This window comes from Macaca nemestrina, chromosome X, assembly GCF_043159975.1.
Source record: "Macaca nemestrina isolate mMacNem1 chromosome X, mMacNem.hap1, whole genome shotgun sequence".
NCBI lineage: Eukaryota > Metazoa > Chordata > Mammalia > Primates > Cercopithecidae > Macaca > Macaca nemestrina.
This window is the reverse complement of record NC_092145.1, coordinates 30,496,146-30,503,665: the sequence shown is the minus strand read 5'-3', so window position 1 is coordinate 30,503,665 and position 7,520 is coordinate 30,496,146. Positions and strand designations below refer to the sequence as shown.

The window sequence follows — 7,520 nt, the reverse complement described above, 5'->3', positions numbered from 1 at the left end:
AGTGTAGTGCCTGGACCAGTGGCATCAGCATCCCCTGGGAACTTGTTAGAGATGCAAATTCTTGGGCCCCACCTCAGGCCAACTAAAACAGAAACTCAAGTGTAGAATCCAGCAATTTGTTTCTCAACAAGCCTTCCAAGTAATTCTGATGCACACTCAAGTTTGAGAATCACTGTTCAACTCTGTCTCTTTATTGCTATCACCATTGGCAATTGCCATGTGCCCCCATCATCTCTTATCTAGCTTTTAGCAATAGTCTCCTAACTGGTTTCTTGGTCTTTATATTTGATCCCTCCAATCCATCCTCCATACTACCACCTGGGTGGGCCCTTTATATCACAAACGTGATTATTGACCTCTTTCTCTAGTTCCTCCTTTCCTAGAGCAGTGACTTTTTTTTTTTTTTTTTTTGAGATGGAGTCTTATTTAGTCTCCCTGGCTGGAGTGCAGTGGTACAATCTTGGCTCACTGCAATCTCTGCCTCTGCCTGCCAGGTTTCTCCTGCCTCAGCCTCCTGAGTAGCTGGGATTACAGGTGCACACCACCACGCCTGGCTAATTTTTTTTTTTTTTGTATTTTTAGTAGAGAGAGAGTTTCACCATGTTGGCCAGGCTGCTTTTCAACCCCTGACCTCGAGTTATCCGCCTGCCTCGGCCTCCCAAAGTGCTAAGATTACATGCGTGAGCCACCGTGCTCGACTGAGCAGTGACTTTTAAACCATGTTCCACCAGGTGTAGTGGCTCATGCTTGTAATCCCAGCAATTTGGGAGGCCAAAGCAGGAGGATCACTTGAGGAGTTGAGACCAACTTGGGCAACATAGTGAGACTCTATCTCTAAAAAAATAAATAAATAACATAAAAATTATGTCTATCTATCTATCTATCTATCTATCTATATTTAAATAAAATAAAATAATCAGTGTTCCTAGGTAGCCGTTTCAGGGGTTGCCCTTAAGCAAGAAAGGGGTTCGGTGGGCAATAAACCAAACTTAAAATTTCACAAGCAACATCAGAAAATCACTGGCCTACAGGAAAAAAAGAGTGCACCTTAGTAGGATACAAGCTAGGGAAATCCATCTATATCTGTCTCCAGCATACTTCTCTATCCTTATCTCTTCTCATGCCTACATTCCACATGATCCTCTACCTGTAAAGACTGATTGCAGTTTCCCTAAGAGACCAGGCTATTTGATATTTCTCTGCCACTTATTCTTTTGCTTAGAACATATTCTCATCCCTACCATTTTTTCATCTGACAATACCAAATTGCCATTCCCTATTCCCCAGCAGTCCACACTCATATGCCTGGCCCTATTATTACCAGCATTACCTCCTCCATGAAGCCTTTCCAGATATCTGCTTCTCATCACCTTACCAGATGAAATTGTTTGCCCATCCTTTGTGCCCTTACTATAGCAATAATAGTGGCAGAAGTAATAGCTAGTATTTAGTGAGCATACACTATGTTATATGCCAGGCATTGTGCAAGGTGTTTTATGAATTATTTGCATGCCATTTTCAACGCCACAACTCTATGAAGTATAATTATTATTCTCATTTTAGAGGTTAGGAGATTGAGATTTAGAGAGATTATTCTTAATCTACTTGCCCAAGCTGAACAGTCAGTATGTGGCCGAATTGGATCTTCTCACGGTTTTAAACTCCAAAGCATATGCACTTACCCTCTACTACAAAATTAAAGAGGACACACTCAAGCTACAACATTTTTAAAAAGGAAGAAAAGGAGAAGAGAGGAGAGAAACCATTCTGGGTTGCAAACAAACATATCTGAGGACTGGCCCTGAGCAACAGGCCACTAGCTTGAAACTTCAGTTTCACACTATACTTAATACCCAACATTTAGATTGCCATGAAACCCATGCCAGGGTAACCTATTAGGATATTAGTGCCTATATCATTCTTCCTGCTGCAGGTGTTCCATAAAAGAAAAAAGATAATTTTTTACTTCTCACTTATCAACAAACCTTGTATCCTAGGCATCAATGTGGAGAAATAGGGGACAAGGGGTTAGGAGGAGGGAGCACAAGTGGTCCACAGAAGGAGAGGGAAGGAGGACTAAATTCTCTCTGAAATTGGGAGTGGGAGTGTCAGAATTGCCAGGTTTTTCAGGGACCTCACAAATCGCTGTAGTTCTGATGGAGGAGACTGATATGGATATCTAGAAAAATTGGTCACTAGGTAAATAACCCTGTGCACCAATTTCAGCATGAAGAATGCCTTTCAGCAATCATGATCGACAGCTAGACTTCTCACATTTTCCATACTGAGTAAACCTCAGTGTACTAGTTTGCCATTGCTGTTGTAATAAATTACCACAAAATTGGCAACATAAAACAATACAGACTAATCTTAGAGATTTGGGGGTCAGAAGTCTGAAGTGGGTCTTGATAGGTTAAAATTGGGGTATCAGCATGGCTGAATTCCTTCCTGGCGGCTCTAGGAAAGAATCAGTGTTCTTGCCTTTTCCACTTTCTAGAGGCCATCTACCTTCCTTGGCTCATGGCCCCTTCCTCCATTTTCAAAGCCAGTAAAATCAGACCAAGTTTTTCTCATGTGCCCATCTCTCTGTTTTTCTCTCTTTTGCCCTCTTCTTCCACTTTTAAACATGCTTGTAATTACATTGGGCCCACAGAGATAACCAGGATAATCTCCCTATTTTAAGGTCAGCCGATTAGTAACCTTAATTCCATCTGCAATCTTAATTCCTCTTTGTCATGTGACATGCCATATTCACAGGTTTCAGAGATCAGGACACAGACATCTTTTGGAGGGGGGGCATTTCTCCCACCATAACCAATGCTTCCTGTAGATTCGAGTGGAGAGCTATTTTAGATTACACATATCATTGCCCTACTCAGTAGGTTTTGATATATGAATCTTTTAAACTTATTTTAAAAATGCCATGAGCAAGTAAATTCATAGAAACTCCATACCTACAACACTTGATTATTTTATTTCTCTGTGTATAGCACAGTCCCCAAGTCTCTATGATGAGCTTATGAGTGAGAACTATGTTCCATATTACTTTTTGTTTCCCCAGCACCTAGCACCATGCCTGGCACACTGTAGAGACTTATTAATGTTTGTCATAGTAATAAATAAATAAAAAGTGCTTCTTCTGGAAAAGAACATTTGTAGAGTTGTATTTGTAACTTAGTTCAGAGCTGTACATATCTTGAAAAATGAATCTAGTGCTAAAAAAGAGGGGAAAAAGCTGAACATACACTATCTAAAAATCAATTTAAAATAGATGTCAGAGGCATTTTTTATTATTTCTAAATTAGATCATTCATCAGTGGAATACAGAGCAAAAGAAAGGGAACTGCTCCCCTAAACCATATGAATTCTTTCTTATATCTCATTTCAAATCAATAAGGTGAAAGTCTCTTCTAAAATATTATGATTCATGAACTTCATTTACTGCTCATTCTTTTGGTTTCATCAGAATAGCCACCTTAATGTAGTACTAGAATTGTTGATATTTTATTGCATTGCTATATCTCATTATTATGTATTAAATGCTATTATTTATGGTCACTACTTAATCTGATGTGAGACAGAAAAATTATTGAAGGTTCGGCACCTCAGAAGTAGGCATTTTATAGGGACAAAGAACTGACTGGGAAGTGTCAATGGTCCTTCAGCTGCCCCTCAGATCATTAACTCCAAGTGGTTATTTGTTCTCAGGCACTGTCCTGTGCCCAAGTTGTTACTGCTGTGATATGTAGATGAAGGAGAATATATTTTAAATCTTTTAATATGAATCAATGCTCATGAAGGGTGCCAGATTGAAAGCATTGGAGTATGAAGTCATCAGGTTACGCACTTGGATGGTTTCAAGGTATAGAGAGATGCTTGACCTTGAACGACCATCATGCAAGAAGGTGAAAACATAGTTTGCTGAACTTCAACAGACTGACAGAGAAGAAGCACAGCAGCATCCCAAAGTTAAGCATTTTTATTAAGGAGGAAGACTCGAGACTAGTAGCTAAACTTCAGCTTGAAACTATTTATTATAACACCAGTACCAGTACGCGTGGAGTGAGTGAGTGATAATGGCGTTAGAATACACAATTGCTTTAAATCAAGGAAAAATAAATATACTATTGCAAACTCACTAAACCACTTAACAAGGAGCAATCTTTTAAATGGTGTGTGTATTCCAATTTAATCCCTAATATTGATTCCATATTGCATATCTGAGAACAGCCCTGAATTTTCTAAAAATCATACAATGTTTGAACAGAAGGACAGTTAGAGTTGTTCAGCCCAATGTTTTTATAATAGACATAAGAAAACCAATGCTCAGAGTGGAGAAGTGACCTGACGAGAAACATATTACTAATATAAGACTGAGAGTAGAGCCCAGGTTTTCTGATTGACAAACAAGGGCTTTTCTACTATGTAATGTTGTCTTTCTAAAATAGGGAAACTAGCTGCTCTCTGAAACTTTTAAATATTTAGTGACAATTATTTTTATAAGTGTACATTCTTTGGGTCTGTCAGGTATTTTCCTCTCCATTCTGATCCATTCACATTAGCTTAGTAAGACTAACATTTTCCACACATTTAAACTTCCTTAGTGTAAAAAATACCTTGCAATTAGTATTGCGCAACTGGCAGACTCACAATTACCAAATTAAAAAAATTATTTTCACAAATGACATTACATGCAAAAATCTTGACTTACTTTTTAAGTAAGTTTATCTTTTAATGTCATTTTATTTTCTGATCTTATATTTTTTTTTCCTATAGTAATCTGAACTTTTTGGCAATAGTATTCCCTTAAAGACATTACCTCTGAAAGAAAGGCTAATAGAACTACATGTATAGTCAAAACTGACAAATCTGTTTTAAATTTCTGATACAGACTAATATCCAATAATTGGAGCCCAATTAATGAAACCCTTAATGAGATATTTGTGTTATATTTTTAGAAGGGCAACGCAAATTCTGAGAGTTTGCAGAATTCTTTTTTACATATTCTTAAAGAAAGTATCAAGTGATGCCAAAGACTTACCACAAATTCAGATCATCCTTTTGACTTTTTTACAGCTTGAAATGAGAATTCACATTTGATTAATGATGCATAGTACTGCAAGATATAGGTAGCAAAGGGAAAAACATCAATGTTTTCTATGCCTTAGTTACTAAGGACTGAACATTGAACAATATTTTAATAAAAAATAAAACCAATGAGGGAGACTCTTCATCTTGCCACGTTTTCTCACATAGTACACCTAACAGTGGACTGACTATACAGAAGCAAACATTCGCAATGCTCCACTTGAATTATACCAACATTGGCACATTTACCAGTAAAAAAGGCACAATAACTTTTGCCCAAAAGTTGCTCAATACCTGTTTATTGGACATATAGATGGATAGATGGGTAGATGAAGAGAAGGTAGAATGGAAGGGTAAATAAATGAATGCAATACCTGTGTAAATACAAATATTTTACATGAGACTTTACTAAAGAATCAAAACATTCAGTTCAGGAGGGAAATATTTATGTCAGTAAAATTTTCTGAATGGAAATATCTGTTCCATTGATATGGACAAATATTTATTTGTAGTCACTAAGAACTACTAAATAGTTTTGCAAACATATTCTCTGGCTACTGCTATTCATATGCACTCTGCAGATATTCCCATTAGTTAAGAAGACTCCTGATTTAGTAGTGTGTGGAAAAGGTCACAGAATTATTCAGACATGTAAGACATGTAAGACAGCCTGAATATTTGTTTTTGCAAACACTAAAAATTATGAGGTACAGACACAAGCTTATCTATAAAATGGACAAATAGACTTTAAAAATTTTAAAACAATGCATTTCATTTACATGACATGCAATAAATATAACTGACTATATCATCAAAACATTCCATTCTTTTCACATTATGTAGCTATGTGTTCAATTCTCAAAGTAAAATTCAGTGTAAAATGCACATACCTTGATAGGTCCAGAAGTTATGAGAATCAAAAAGGAGACAGCGGAATAAAGGTCACCCTTGTAATTCCTGTAAACAAATTAGGCCAAATTATCCTTCAAACATATGTGCATGCAAATCCAAAGCAGTCCTTATATGAAAGAATGGAAGAGATACATGTGGGGCAGGGTTGGAAGTGGAGATGAGGGTTGTGAATATAAGAATATTCAATGTGCACGCCGAGCGCGGTGGCTCACGCCTGTAATCCCAGCACTTTGGGAGGCCGAGACGGGTAGATCACGAGGTCAGGAGATCGAGACCATCTTGGCTAACACGGTGAAACCCTGTCTCTACTAAAATACAAAAATAAATTAGCCGGGCGTGGTGGCGGGCGCCTGTAGTCCCAGCTGCTCGGGAAGCTGAGGCAGGAGAATGGCGGAATGGCGTGAATCCGGGAGGCGGAGCTTGCAGTGAGCCGAGATCGCGCCACTGCACTCCAGCCTGGGTGACAGAGCGAAATTCCGTCTCAAAAAGAAAAAAAAAAAAGAATATTCATTGTGCAATTCAGAAGAGATAAAGGGGTCCGTTTTTTAAAAGGTCTACTTGAAGTTTCAACTAATTATATTAATTATGCTGCTAAAAAAGGAATTTCTTAATTATAGAAGAGTATACCTGGAGGAGTATGAAATTCTCACCCACTCCACATAGACTTTCCCAACTGAAAACTATTCAATTTCCTTTTTTTCTTTAATTTTCACTCAATATACCAGTCATTCTGAGATGAAATGCCCACAATTTTAAGGAGTTTCCACTCTAGTGTAAACAATTTATAGTAGTCCTAATTTCTTACATTAAAATTGTCCTTTACAATTTATAAATAAATTTCAGATATGTATTTCATCTATTTCTCAAACAACTCTAAGATTAGGAAACTAAGGCCCAGAGAGGTTAAATGGCTTTTGCAAACTCACATATGTGGTTAGTGGCAGAGCCAGGATTAGAATGCATGTCCCCTCACTTTTGGTTCAGTCCTTTTACCAACGTCCCATATGGCATCTTTTATTCAACAGGTATAAAATTGACTATAAAATGTGTCTCCACTATGGTTTGGATATTTTTGGTTTGGCCCTGCCAAGTCACATGTTGAGATTTGATACTCAATGCTGGAGGTGGGGCCTGGTGCCAGGTGTTTAGATCACGGGAGTAGATCCTCCATGAATAACTTGGTGCCCTTATCATGCAAGTAAGTTCTCACTCTTAGTTCCCATGAGAAATGCTGGTTGAAAACAAACAAACAAAAAGTCTGGCGCTCTCTCTCTCTCTCTCTCTCTCCCTCTCTCTCATCATTTAATCTCTGAATATGCTGTCTCCCCTTCACCTTCTGACATGATTGAAAGCTTCCTGAGTCTTCACCAGAAGCAGATTCTTTTGCCATGTTTCTTTACAGCCTGCAGAACTGTGACCCAAATAAACCTCCTTTCTTTATAAATTACACAGCTCAGGCATTCCTTTATGGCATGACAAATAGACTAAGGAAGGAGCTGTGCTGTTATATAATGATCCCC

At 37.9% G+C, this 7,520-nt stretch overlaps 1 protein-coding gene across 4 annotated transcripts in view; it reads right to left on the bottom strand.

Annotated features, from left to right (window-relative positions):
- LOC105468440 (teneurin transmembrane protein 1) overlaps positions 1-7,520 on the bottom strand; it is an 839,487-nt gene that overhangs the window by 814,215 nt on the left and 17,752 nt on the right. For 3 of the 4 annotated variants that reach the window (XM_071089007.1, XM_071089006.1, XM_024788669.2), the window contains exon 2: positions 5,979-6,045. The exons of the other annotated variant lie outside the window; for it this stretch is intronic. The gene's annotated coding sequence lies outside the window, so the exon portion shown is untranslated. The remainder of the gene's footprint in view (positions 1-5,978; positions 6,046-7,520) is intronic. 4 annotated transcript variants of the gene reach the window in all.